Below are 15109 nucleotides of genomic sequence, written 5' to 3' on the forward strand. Positions count from 1 at the left end.
ATTCTATTTCATTTACTTTGTATTATTTCTTAATGCAAGAACAATGAGGAACCTGTAAGCATTTTGATAGATGATATATTCCATGCCATATGCCATTTGTTTTGTTCATGACAAACTCAGCACTTGATTTGACTGGCATCCACCCACACCATTCGGTTGTTGGAGTACACCCACACTATTCCAGTACAGAAAAACTTCCCTTTAACATACTTAATTACCATTTTTGGAAGGAAAATAATTTCACTCATATTGTAAGTAATTATAGGTCATATTATGTAGAAATCTGAAAACATTGGACCGTTACTTTGACAACCTCATTAGCAATGTTTAAATGTCAACATTCAATCACTGGCAAATTAAACTGGCCTGTTGCCAGAACTTGATCAGTGACTTGGTTGGAAGATGTGTTTCTACATCTGTATGGTAAACCAAAATAATTGGATTGGATGAGGTATGGACAAACTAGAGCAAGTTTCCAGTTATTTCCTCTCAACTCAGTGAACACAGGAGAAAGGAGAGCTTGGGATGCATCGCTGCTCAGTGGTGACCAACAAGGGTTGGCAGTACAAGGCCTTCGCCCAATATGTTAAATGTATTACATTTGTAGTGTTTTTCGTAGAATCTCAAAACACTTCAAGAGCAAAAAAAACATACAAGCAATAATATCATTAAAAGGTGAACAAAGAGGCTTTGAAAGCTGCATCCTCTGAAGATGGAGGGTCAGTTCATGGCTTGAGGTACAGTATGGTAGATGGTGATTGAGTCTGAGAAAAAAACGGATCTCTGACGCACTAGGCTAACCTGGTCAGAGCATTTTGTATTATTCTGTGCATATAAATCCAAGACACTCCATTTAGTACATGTAACTTTTTGTAAGGTACAGTACGTATTAATTTGTGGATGTACATACCGTTTTGTATGACATGTCACAAATTACAATTCATATCTTACAAATTCTAGCTAGGGGTTAAATTTAGGCGTTAGGCTAAACATTTATAGTATTTGAAAAGTTGCTAATGAACTAAAATCCTGAAGTTGTCCGTGATATTCACTCACCTTTGGGTTGCTAGACATTTGATATATACACACACACACACTTCGTTTTTAGCCTTAAGTAACCATACCAAACGTAACATCTCCTAATTTGAGTGTCCTGGAATTTCTTGACTATGTTACATCTAGTCTAGGAGACCAGGCTGACTAATGCAATGTAACCTTACTCCATACTCACAGAAAAGGATTCCAGAAAAATCTACTCTCACTAGCTATTTTAAAGTATCTACTACAACACCAAAAGGCTTTCCAGTCATCCATGAAGGGAAGAGCATGTCTGCTCTCAACCCTAACTGAAGGAGGCCTATAATAAAAGGCTGCATGACATGTGGACAATCTCAATAGCATACCCCTCTCTTTCTCCCTCAAAACCCATTGGATGAGAAAGCCAGAGGTCCCACCCCTCTGACCTTCAATAGATGTGAGACTGCTATTGAGCTCTTCCCATGGTGGTGGTACAGTCTATTTCTGGAATCTCTAACCAGAGTAATAGAGGGGGCATGTAAGTACACGTGTGTATGAGGGGGAGATCCATTTGTAGGCTAGCAATAGTTTGATTAGGGAATAGTTTCTTACTCCCTTTATGAAAGGAAATACAGGGAGTTGTCTCATGAGGTTGTTACCATCTTGTCATTGTCCTAATGCAGTCATGTTTATCATGGGTGAGCACTGACAGCTAAACCTTACACCATTCAAATTCCCTCAGAGCTCCATAAAGCAGGGATGGGCAAAACACATTCTGAACTCGAGGGCCACAGTCGCTCACAGGTCTGCGATTCTACTAATTTAGTCATTGGGCAGAGAAAATAGATTTACAGCTTTTTTGATGCAAATCTAAACATTGACAGGGTGGCGATGTTGGCAGGAATAATAGCTGTAAACAACTATTAATGGGGATTCGCAGTCAGTAATCACTAGATAGCTGGCTAGACATAATCCCCAAAAAAGTTCTGCCTTGAGTGACCAACAAGAAAATGGCTGACAACCAAATTTTGAAATTGAACCATGTGTATTTTTAGGAACTGAGGTAGAATGCACATTTCTGGCCACATCATTTTAGTTAAAATACCAACATGTGAAAGCAGAGTGACACTAATGAGCTTCAAAGTACAGAAAACTATTAACAACAAAGTGGCAATATGTCAGACTTTTATTCACAAGAGCATTTAACTAGGAAGTTAGGATCTCAACATGTCCAGACACATACAACACATTTACACAGATGTCATTGGCAACATGTTTTTAAACAAACGTTTACATTAAGTAATCAAAAATGGATTGAATGTCTTTGCTATGGGTAACATCTGTAATGAGTGAATATTACCCAAACTTGCATTTGGTAACATGATTGCTAATCAAGTCAGTATTACCCATTAAGTGTACATTAGAACTGCAACACTACTTGTGAAGTGGACTTGAAACCTTACTTCCTTCCTCAGTCATCCGCACGTGTCCATCGATCTGGCAACAGCCGAGCTGATTGCAGTCAGGTAGGAGGCAAGTAGGAGTGACCTGAAAAAGGCTCGCACAAGAGTAAATACAGCAGATGGCCGTGAACACATCTGGGTACTGTGTATACAACCAAGTTGACCAAAGGCTAATTACTCCATATCGGCTATGAGACTACACCTGTAGTGAGGTCAATGAAATGCAACCAAATGAAGTCAAATTGCACCATAGAACCTGGAAGACTCCACTACCTGCCACGTTTACCTGTTGGTGACGCAGGTTTACCTGGAATACCTTTGCGGTGGACACAACTTCACCGGAAGCGACGCTGCGAGCGAGCGCCCCCTACTGACAGGCAGCGTCCGGTGCGTCGCTGTGAGGACAAGGAAAGCCCAAAATGTAACATGATTGTGCAATAGACCATAGTCAAATGAAATTCAAAATACATTTGTTAACGTTTAACTTAAAAACGTTTTCACAAAATAAAAATAAACAGGCAATAATTAACTAGGGTCTTATTTACAATAGACATCTTATTTACAATAACCTTATGCACACCTTGGTTTGCGAGGTTGAGTCAATGCATTGGTCAGCTCTGCCACAGACTGGTTCAAGCCTGATCAACATGATTCAAAATGGAGATACATTTCGTCGAAGTCCCTCTGTTGAAAGTCAAGAGAACTTTCACACGCGCTCCTGGGTGAAAGAGAGGCGCTAGAAACAAATGAAACTGGGTGCGACTTGAACTGGTTGGAACTGGTGTCGATGTGCATGTCGTCGTATACCATGTCCATCAGATACTGGGTTGTGTTCTTTGGCGCCATTGCGCCTAGTGGTCGTGTAATTCTGCCGATATTCTCGTATATTCCCATACACGTCATCTCTTCGCCGTTTTCGGTCAAAAGTTGTTCTTGGTTGACCAGTTTAGTGAGTACCCTCTTCTGTTCGTAACGAATGTATTTTTTGAGAGTGGCTTTGACAAGGTTGGTGCGCCACCGTTTCAGGCCTTCCTCGGAACTCAAATGGAGAAGTTTCCTCAGTCCGCACTTTGAAAGTTTACCAGATCTTCTGGAGCAGCATGGTTTCAGTACTTCGAATTCCTTTTCAGTTTCCATGCTGTCCAAGCACATTTCACAAAATGTTAAAAAATAAATCGTGTCTGTGAGTTAGCCGTTTGTAATATCAACTCAGCCAGCTAAATTAGCTAGATAATTCACAACTATACAGCTGGTTAAATTCAACTGAATCAAAATAAAATGTTTGAGGATAAAAATTCAAATGCACTTAACGTTACAATGATGCGTCTTACGACCAAAAATGTAGTCAAAAGATTAAAAAGCCACGATCCACCTCTCTGCAGTATCACAAAATGGAATGAGCCGTAAAAAGTTGACAGCACATCGCTATCTTCTGAAAAGGAAGTTCCCATGATCCTTTGGAGTAAAAATATCTTCTTCTATGAGGTTTAACGGCGGTTGGCATCCAATTTGCTGCATTACCGCCACCTACTAGAGTGTGTGAGTGTAGTGTTCGAAGGTAGGGTGTTTATTGCTTGAAAAAGGCAAATGTATTAAATAAACACCATACCTTCGAACACTACACTCACTAAGTCATATAAAATCAAGTTAACACCACCCTACTCCACTAATTACATGTATTTATTCCTACCTCATGCCATCATCCTGAAAGGATGGGACATCACCACTTAACAGAACCTGTAACTCTTCTGATGTCAAGTCTCACACACCCACATACCTCTCTGCTGCTGCCACCACGACCTACATTTTCTGGGACTTCCATTCCATCCCTGCAGTACAGTTGATAACAGTTGATAATAATTTCTACAAATGCTAAAAATCCAATCTTACTGAAACGTATAGCACTGTTTGGCTTATCCCTCTGTACTGGTATAGCTCAACTAGTCTCACCACTCCTCCCTCTGTACTGAAACAACTAGTCTCAAGCACTCCTCCTCTGTGTTTGGCTAGTCTCATCCCTCTGTACTGGTATAGCTCAACTGTAGTCTCAACAGTCTCACACTCCTCCCTCTGTACTGGTATCAGTCTCAAACTCCTCCCTCTACTGGTCTCAACTAGTCTCAACTCCCTCTGTACTGGTATAGCTCAACTAGTCTCAAGCACTCACTCCTCCTCTGTACTGGTATAGCTAGTCTCACCACTCCTCCCTCTGTCTCAACAGTCTCACCACTCCCTCTGTACTGGTATAGCTCAACTAGTCTCACCACTCCTCCCTCTGTACTGGTATAGCTCAACTAGTCTCAACACTCCTCCCTCTGTACTGGTATAGCTCAACTAGTCTCAACACTCCTCCCTCTGTACTGGTATAGCTCAACTAGTCTCAACACTCCTCCCTCTGTACTGGTATAGCTCAACTAGTCTCAACACTCCTCCCCATTAACCCATCTTCCTCTACTTTCTTCACTGCCTCAGAACTTCTGCACTACTGTAACCCTGGAAACCTCAACCTGCCTGTCTGATCCCCAGCTCCATGGGCACCCCTATAATTAACACATTCCACTACTTTCCCCAATACTGCACATTCCTTTGTCTCATGCCCTTCTGCACACCTTGGCCCCTCCCTCCTACACATGTCCATAAGCTTGACACCTATGACATCGTAATGTATTCGGCTCGTACAGGATCATTTATATCTCCTAACTTCACTTTGTCGGGCAAAGACTCAACTTCAAAACTAAAACGAACAGACAATGACTCTTCTGTTTCCCCACTCGCCACCCTGTCTGCGTCACGTCAAACGACGAGCATCACATACACCGGGAATCTTTCCCCTCAGCTGGTCAACTTTTATATTTACTGCTACCCCAGTTATCACTCCTTTCATTGGTGCCCTTTTCTTGAGAGCAAGACAATTCACGTTCTTTGCCCCTGTAACAGTATAACTTTAGACCGTCCCCTCGCCCATACCCGGGCGCGAACCAGGGACCCTCTGCACATCAACAACAGTCACCCTCGAAGCATCGTTACCCATCGCTCCACAAAAGCCGCATAGCAAGGGGAACTACTACTTCAAGGTATCAGAGCAAGTGACGTAACCGATTGAAACGCTATCTAGCGCGCACCGCTAACTAAGCTAGCCGTTTCACATCCGTTACACCCCCATTTGTTTTACTCCGAGCGCCTTCTCCCTCTGACCAACAGAAACACAAATAATTATCACTAGAGCCCTTCTGGTTACCCTCACTGATTCCACATTATCCAACTCTTTTTTCACCCACTGTGAAAACACAAACAATTATCACTAGACCCCTTCTGGTTACCCTCACTGATTCCACATTATCCAACTCTTTTTTCACCCACTGTGAAAACACAAATGAATCAACCAAAAGGCTGAGGGCTTGTAGGCCTGTTGTAAGGCAGGTCCTCACCAGACGACCTCGGCAACAACGTCACCTATGGGCACAAACCTACCGTCGCTGGACCAGACAGGACTGGCAAAAAGTGCTCGTCATGAACGTTTTTTGTCTCACTGGGGTGATGGTTGGATTCGCGTTTATTGTCGAAGGAATGAGCTTTACACAAAGGCCTGTACTCTGGAGCGGGATCAATTTGGAGGTGGAGGGACCGTCATGGTCTTGGGCGGTGTGTCACAGCATCATTAGAAGGAGCTTGTTGTCATTGGAGGAAATCTCAATGCCATGCGTTACTGGGAAGACATCCTCCTCCCTCATGTGGTACCCTTCCTGCAAATTCATCCTGACATGACCCTCCAGCATGACAATGCCACCAGCTGTACTGCTCGTTCTGTGCGTGATTTCCTGCAAGACAGGAATGTCAGTGTTCTGCCATGGCCAGCGAATAGCCCGGATCTCAATCCCATTGAGCACGTCTGGGACCTGTTGGATCGGAGGGTGAGGGCTAGGGCCATTCCCCCCAACTTGCAGGTGCCTTGGTGGAAGAGTGGGGTAACATCTCACAGCAAGAACTGTCAAATATGGTGCAGTCCATGAGGAGATGCACTGCAGTACTTAATGCAGCTGATGGCCACACCAGATACTGACTGTTACTTTTGATTTTGACTCCCCCTTTGTTCAGGGACACATTATTCAATTTCTGTTAGTCACATGTCTGTGGAACTTGTTCAGTTTATGTCTCAGTTGTTAAATCTTGTTATGTTCATACAAATATTTACACATGTTATGTTTGCTGAAAACAAACGCAGTTGACAGTGAGAGGATGTTTCTTTTTTTTGCTGAGTTTATGATCAAATGAACACATAGGACTCTCTGCCCATTCTTTGTCTGTAATTTCAGCAGTGGTGCAAAAAGTACCCATTTGTCATACCTAAGTAAAAGTCAAGATACCTTCATAGAAATGACTCAGTTACCCAGTAAAATACTACTTGGGTAAAAGACTAAAAGTGTTTCGTTTTAAATATACTTAACTAAGTATCAAAAGTAAATGTAATTGCAAAAATATACTTAAGTATCAAAGTAAAAGTATAAATAATTTCAAATTCCTTATTTTTCTTGTTTGTCCTTTAAAAAAATATATATTTTATGGAAAAAACAAAAAGTAAATGATTTATCTACGAACGTAGTGAAGTAAAAGTTATCACAAATATAAATAGTAAAGTACATATACCCCAAAAACGACTTATGTAGTACTTAAAAGTATTTTTTACTTAAGTACTTTACACCACTGAATATTGGTCATTTGTATGGCATTATAAACTATTCTGCTACAATGTAAAATGATGTAGAATTGCATGAAATGTTTATAAAAAGCTATCAAAAATCCCATGTTGCCATGTAATGCTTAAAGGACAAAGAACAGTTTCTAAAACTGTATATGTAAGGCTCTGGTCTGTCCAAGAAGTGATGGTAAACGGTATAGACATGTTCTCTGCTACCCACTTTGTTTTAATGATTCTTTGGGGTATAGGGGAGGTTCACTGTTATTGTTTTTCTAGCGTCCAGAGACGGTTAGGTAAAATATTTACTGAAAAGAGCGCCATCCATTTGTTTTTAGTAAAGTCCAGCCATTCCAGCCTGGATGGGGGAAAAATCTGGTTATTTTGGAAAAAAGTTCAGTTGTATGCAGGTTGTCTCTTGAGAGGTCCACCCTAAAATAGACAACACAAGAGAGCATAAGCAACATTTATATTAGTAGCAGACATACAGTACATACAGTACATACAGTACATGCATACATATTCTTCCACCAGGTGGCACATTTAACTATCAGTACTATTATTGTGCCACAAGAGGGCAGCTCAGCAACAAAACTCAGTTCATTAAGGGCTTAGCCTATAGGCTATGATTACAATTGATCAGATATTTATTATTTTACGGTCAGTGTGTTCATTTCGTACATAGCCTTTTCTTGTGCGAACTGTTTCTGGCTGTGGGAAATAAGCAATGCCCAGAATTGAGCAAGGTTCACAACAACCGATGAATACAGCATGATTGAGGAGGCAAAGGTCTGGAATAGAAGCCAGTGAAAAGACAAGTACAGACACACACACACACACACACACACACACACACACACACACACACACACACACACACACACACACACACACACACACACACACACACACACACCTCAAAGATAGGGCTGTCTGTAATGCCATGGAATAATGGAATGTCAGCCTATTTCCTCTGCTCAAATCTCTACTTGTGCTCAATAGTCTAGGACTATTGACGACTATGCTGACTATTGTAATGTGTTTCACTGATTTTATATTCATTCGCTCTATGGGTGAAATGCACTTCTGATATTACAATATGTCTTGATTCTTGTATTCCTTGAAAGTTAATTTGTAGAGTATATCATATATTTAGCATACCACTAAATGTTTTGTATATTTCTGGTGTACTTTTGCTGACCAAAACAAATCTGGCCTACTTGTTTCCATGATTTACTAACCTGTTATCTGGCCAACTTCTTACAGTTTTTTTTCGATTGCTAAACGACAGTGGGCACAACTGGAGTCACATGTGCAAAACTCTAACTACAGTCTGCACTACCAACAGTCACCTGAGCTAAACAGTTCACATCACCTGCAAAACTCATTCCAAGCAACACAACTCTTAACACATGGCTCAAAACACACTCAGTGCAGCCAAACACTCTGCACAACCCTCACTGAGATAACACACACTGTCACTCAGAACACACTGAGAGTAAAAACACTAGCATCAAACACCAATACAGAAAATACTAACTTTTCATCTTTACAGTTTGAACAATTTCATTGACTTCATACAAAGTCATATTTTCTTCAAAGAAAAGAGTGACATTCTTTCACGTGATTTATTACATTTTTTAGAACATAACAATTCTTTAAGGTAAATGAAAATTAGCAGTTTGCTTCAATAGTCTGTAGTAATTTACAGAATTACAGTAATGAGAAAAAAAAGGTAGAAACTAAAAGTACATACTGTAATTCGAACAAATAATTGAGGGGCTAATCCTGCCTCTCTCTAGCATCAGGCCACAGGTTTTCTTCAACATCACATCTAATGTTTTCTCTTGCCATGCACCTGGGGAAGAACCTTCTGGAGTGCCTTATCCATCCCTGGCAGTCCTCTGGACTCGTGTCCTCACATCCGGCACGCATGGCTTCCAAAAGAGACATTTGGTCATGTGGGTGGTGACCAAACACTTTCCACCTCCAAGCAGAGAAAAACTCCTCTATTGGGTTGAGGAAGGGTGAATATGCAGGCAGGTACAAAACCATAAATCTGTGATGTGCTGCAAACCAATCTGTGACAGCTGCAGAGTGGTGAAAAGCAACGTTATCGCAAACTATGACAAAAACTTGGGGTTTCTTACTGGCTCCCCTGTTCTGCTGGCACTAGCTGAGCATAGCGCTGTTCTAGGAAAGCTATAAGCCTTTCTGTGTTGTATGGGCCAATGAGTGGTGTGTTGAGAAGCAAACCATCATTGGCCATTGCAGCACACATGGTGATATTTCCCCCCCTTTGGCCTGGAACCTCCACAGTGGCCCTTTGACCTATAACATTCCTTCCTCTGCGCCGTGTTTTGGCAAGGTTAAATCCAGCTTCATCGATAAATACAAATGAATGTGGTCTTTCCAGTGCTTCCACCTCCATTACTCTCTGAAAAAGTGCACAGTTTTACTGTAGAAATCCTAGTGTTTTTTTTACTGTAAATATTTTGTATAGCTGTGTACGTAACCTCAGACGTCTTACCTGGACATATTGGTATCTTTGCTCTTTTACCCGTTCACTGTTTCTCTCGAACGGTACAGTGTATAACTGTTTCATTGTAACTTGGTGTTTCTTTAGGACTCGAGCAATAGTTGTTGTGCTGACAGAATTAACATTTTCAAATATATCATTATCAGCCAGCACTCTATCTTGAATCTCCCGCAGTTTTATTGCATTGTTGACAACAACCATGTCAACAATAGCATTTTCCTGCGCATCTGAAAATATTTTTCCTCTTCCCCTGTTGGGGGCAGCCTTTGGGTCCTGTTGTAAAAATATATTTTACAGTCAAACTTACTGTAATATATATCTGTGTAAATATTCTATAATTGCAATACAAAATAGATTCCTGTAATGTTTTAATTTACTGTAAGGATGTAACTCTCACCTGTTTGCATGATGGAAAATTCGCATTACAGATGCCACTGTGGATCTTTGCAGATTGGGTTGCACCCTCAACCCTGCCTCTCTCAATGAGAGACCATGGTTCACGACATGGTCTATAAGTGTAGCCCTTATTTCATCTGAAATAACAGCTCTTTGTCTTCTTGTCTTCCTCCACGCATCCGCCCTCTCCCTGCCACCCTTCTCCCTCCACGAACCCATCTTCCTTGTTCCATTTCCAAAATGAGTCTTTCTGAGCTCTACCTATATATACTGTAATATGTGTGTGTGTTCACTAACAAGTCTAAAACAAGACACCTGCTTAGCCTTTCAGCTGAAATTGCAATCAGCAGTGTTTGAAAGGCACAAGGCTGAAATCTATTCCGTTTTGAATGTGTGGTTCACAGTTTTGACAGCAGTGTGTTAGCATTTGAACAAAGTGCTGTAAATCCACAGTGTTGTGCAGGTTGTGGTTAAAGTCATGGGATAAGTGTGTAGAGTTTTGAGAACTGTGTTCAAGCAATGAAAAACAAACTAGAGTTTGGTCCACATGAACTGCTGCTGTGCAGACTGTAGTTAGAGTTTTGCACATGTGACTCCAGTTGTGTCCACTGTCGTTTAGCAATCGAAAAAAACTGTAACCTGATTTATTGACCTGTTATCTGGCCTTCTTGTTTCCCTATTTTACTAACGTCATCTCTCCTTCTTTCTCTCTCTGTCCCCTTCCATCCCTCTACCTCCCTCACGTCATCTCTCCTTCTTTCTCTCTCTGTCCCCTTCCATCCCTCTACCTCCCTCACGTCATCTCTCCTTCTTTCTCTCTCTGTCCCCTTCCCTCCCTCTACCTCCTTCCCTCACGTCATCTCTCCTTCTTTCTCTCTCTGTCCCCTTCCCTCCCTCTACCTCCCTCCCTCACGTCATCTCTCCTTCTTTCTCTCTCTGTCCCCTTCCATCCCTCTACCTCCCTCACGTCATCTCTCCTTCTTTCTCTCTCTGTCCCCTTCCATCCCTCTACCTCCCTCCCTCACGTCATCTCTCCTTCTTTCTCTCTCTGTCATCTCTCCTTCTCCCCTTCCATCCCTCTACCTCCCTCACGTCATCTCTCCTTCTTTCTCTCTCTGTCCCCTTCCCTCCCTCTACCTCCCTCCCTCACGTCATCTCTCCTTCTTTCTCTCTCTGTCCCCTTCCCTCTCTCTCTCTACCTCCCTCCCTCACGTCATCTCTCCTTCTTTCTCTCTCTGTCCCCTTCCATCCCTCTACCTCCCTCACGTCATCTCTCCTTCTTTCTCTCTCTGTCCCCTTCCCTCCCTCTACCTCTTTCCCTCACGTCATCTCTCCTTCTTTCTCTCTCTGTCCCCTTCCCTCCCTCTACCTCCTTCCCTCACGTCATCTCTCCTTCTTTCTCTCTCTGTCCCCTTCCCTCCCTCTACCTCCCTCCCTCCCTCACGTCATCTCTCCTTCTTTCTCTCTCTGTCCCCTTCCCTCCCTCTACCTCCCTCCCTCACGTCATCTCTCCTTCTTTCTCTCTGTCCCCTTCCCTCTCTCTACCTCCCTCCCTCACGTCATCTCTCCTTCTCTCTCTCTCTGTCCCCTTCCCTCCCTCTACCTCCCTCCCTCACGTCATCTCTCCTTCTTTCTCTCTCTGTCCCCTTCCCTCCCTCTACCTCCCTCCCTCACGTCATCTCTCTCTTCTTTCTCTCTCTGTCCCCTTTCCTCCCTCTACCTCCCTCCCTCCACGTCATCTCTCCTTCTTTCTCTCTCTGTCCCCCCTTCCCTCCCTCTACCTCCCTCCCTCACGTCATCTCTCCTTCTTTCTCTCTCTGTCCCCTTCCCTCCCTCTCCCTCCCTCCCTCACTCATCTCTCCTTCTTTCTCTCTCTTCTCTCTCTCTTTCTCTCTCTGTCCTCTTCCCTCCCTCTACCTCCTCCCTCTTTCTCTCTCTGTCCCCTTCCCTCCCTCTCTCACGTCATCTCTCCATCTTTCTCTCTCTGTCCCCTTCCCTCTCTCTACCTCCCTCCCTCACGTCATCTCTCCTTCTTTCTCTCTCTGTCCCCTTCCCTCCCTCAGGTCATCTCTCCTTCTTTCTCTCTCTGTCCCCTTCCCTCTCTCTCTCTATCCTCCCTCCCTCCCTTCCCTCATCTCTCCTTCTTTCTTTCTCTCTCTGTCCCCTTCCCTCCCTCTCCTTCTTTCTCTCTCTGTCCCCTCCCTCCCTCTTGTCATCTCTCCTTCTTTCTCTCTCTGTCCCCTTCCCTCCCTCTACCTCCCTCCCTCACGTCATCTCTCCTTCTTTCTCTCTCTGTCCCCTTCCCTCCCTCTACCTCCCTCCCTCACGTCATCTCTCCTTCTTTCTCTCTCTGTCCCCTTCCCTCCCTCTACCTCCCTCCCTCACGTCATCTCTCCTTCTTTCTCTCTCTGTCCCCTTCCCTCCCTCTACCTCCCTCCCTCACGTCATCTCTCCTTCTTTCTCTCTCTGTCTGCTTCTTTCTCTCTCTGTCCTCTTCCCTCCCTCTACCTCACTCCCTCACGTCATCTCTCCTTCTTTCTCTCTCTGTCCCCTTCCCTCTCTCTACCTCCCTCCCTCACGTCATCTCTCCTTCTTTCTCTCTCTGTCCCCTTCCCTCCCTCACGTCATCTCTCCTTCTTTCTCTCTCTGTCCCCTTCCCTCTCTCTCTCTACCTCCCTCCCTCACGTCCCATCTCTCCTTCTTTCTCTCTCTGTCCCCTTCTCCCTCTCTCCCCTCTCTACCTCCCTCCCTCACGTCATCTCTCCTTCTTTCTCTCTCTGTCCCCTTCCCTCTCTCTCTCTACCTCCTCTCCCTCTACGTCATCTCTCCTTCTTTTCTCTCTCTGTCCCCTTCCCTCCTCTACCTCCCTCCCTCTTGTCATCTCTCCTTCTTTCTCTCTCTGTCCCCTTCCCTCCCTCTACCTCCCCTCCCTCACGTCATCTCTCCTTCTTTCTCTCTCTGTCCCCTTCCCTCCCTCTACCCCCTCCCTCACGTCATCTCTCCTTCTTTCTCTCTCTGTCCCCTTCCCTCCCTCTACCTCCCTCCCCTCACGTCATCTCTCCTTCTTTCTCTCTCTGTCCCCTTCCCTCCCTCTACCCCCTCCCTCACGTCATCTCTCCTTCTTTCTCTTCTCCCCTTTCTCTCTCTGTCCCCTTCCCTCCCTCACGTCATCTCTCCTTCTTTCTCTCTCTATCCTTTTCTCTGCTCTATGTACACATGGTAACACACACACACACACACACACACACACACACACACACACACACACACACACACACACACACACACACACACACACACACACACACACATTCCACTCCTGTCTCAAGGTTCACAGGTATACAGTTGCAATACAAGTTGTACCAGGCTGCATGTGCTCCAATACTTTTGTTTGGTTGTGTTTGGACTTAGGGCTGCAGTAAAATAAACTGGTTTGGAGTTTTAGTCTGGTTTGGGGTTTGGAGTTTTAGCTTTGCACTAGCCTGGATCACATGTGACTTTGCTCTGGATAAGAGCGTCTGCTAAATGACTTAAATGTAAATGTAAATGTACACTCATTTCTGGGAGGCAAAGATGTTGCCAAAACCATAATGATACATGATCATCTCAAGTCTATCAGATAATATATCATTCAGTGTGTGTGTGTGTGTGTGTGTGTGTGTGTGTGTGTGTGGCGGGATGGGTGGGGAGGTAACTTTCAGCCAGTCGGCAGTAACATAATCTTTCTCTGCAGAGCCACTGCACTCCAGAGGAAACTTCAACTGAGCCCTGTTCCCAGGAACACACACACATGTAAACACATGTACAAACACACCCACACACTGTCATCCTCCTCTAGGATAGTTTATGGTCACTGATGCAGAGGAGGCTGTGTCAGCACATATGACGAGTCTGTGTCTGTAAGATATAACTGGCCTCAGATCAGCTTTCAGAGGCATATTGGGGAAGAAAACACTAGTGCCTCTGTACAGAATCATAGTCTTCTAGTTGCTGTTTCATTCATTGTCCCAATGTGTGGTTATGTTGCAAATTACTGTAGTGACTGTAACACAATTTAAAATGCCTACAATAATATTGCAGTATGTCTCTGTATGTATACTGAGTGTACAAAACTTTAAGAACACCTTCCTAATATTGAGTTGCACCCCCTTTTGCCCTCAGAACAGCCTCAATTTGTCGGGGCAAGGTGTCAAAAGTGTTCCACCGGGATGCTGGTCCATGTTGACTCCAATGTCCCTTGGGTGGTGGACCATTCTTGATACACACGGGAAACTGTTGAGCATGAAAAAAACAGCAGAGTTGCAGTTTTTGACACACTCAAACCGGTGCGCCTGGCACCTATTACCACACCCCGTTCAAAGGCACTTAAATCTTTTGTCTTGCCCATTCACCCTCTGAATGGCACACACACACAATCCATGTCTCAAGTAGAGATATAATCCCGAAAGTCACTGTGTGTGTAGGTTAGTTACAGTTTTTTACAATCGCTAGGACCCATTTCTCAATACTTAGGTCACTTTTTCAAAACTCTTCACACAGTGAGCATAACAGCAGTCTATGTGGGCTAAACTGTGGATAATTTTGGCAATTTTCATGAACTTTTTTCTCACGCAGACACAACCACCACAAACAACTCTATGTACCTACAGGCCAATTTGCACATGTTTACATACTCTTTTCAAAACTGTTAAACTTAAGTTCAAAACCTAAAATAACACAAAATTGAATAAGACATCAATTTGCTACATTTCTACAGTAATACCGTGTTGAAATATATTCCAAATCTAAAAAATGAAATACTATCAAAACAATTAGACCAACCACAGCTGATTCTGATTGGAACAAACTCCCTCACGACGCCAGGACAGCGGAGTCAATCACCACCTTCCGGAGACACCTGAAACCCCACCTCTTTCAGGAATACCTAGGATAGGATAAAGTAATCCTTCTCACCCCCCTTAAAAGATTTAGATGCACTATTGTAAAGTGGCTGTTCCACTG

At 43.6% G+C, this 15109-nt stretch overlaps 1 long non-coding RNA gene across 1 annotated transcript; it reads right to left on the reverse strand.

Moving 5' to 3' along the window:
• Positions 1-2185: 2185 nt before the first annotated feature.
• LOC115116109 (uncharacterized) lies at positions 2186-3867 on the reverse strand. Its single transcript, XR_010464516.1, has 2 exons — positions 3061-3867; positions 2186-2875 (listed from the first exon to the last, which is right to left on the reverse strand). It is a non-coding gene; the product is annotated as an uncharacterized LOC115116109 (long non-coding RNA).
• Positions 3868-15109: the final 11242 nt, after the last annotated feature.

Source organism: Oncorhynchus nerka, linkage group LG8, assembly GCF_034236695.1.
Source record: "Oncorhynchus nerka isolate Pitt River linkage group LG8, Oner_Uvic_2.0, whole genome shotgun sequence".
NCBI classification, from domain to species: domain Eukaryota; kingdom Metazoa; phylum Chordata; class Actinopteri; order Salmoniformes; family Salmonidae; genus Oncorhynchus; species Oncorhynchus nerka.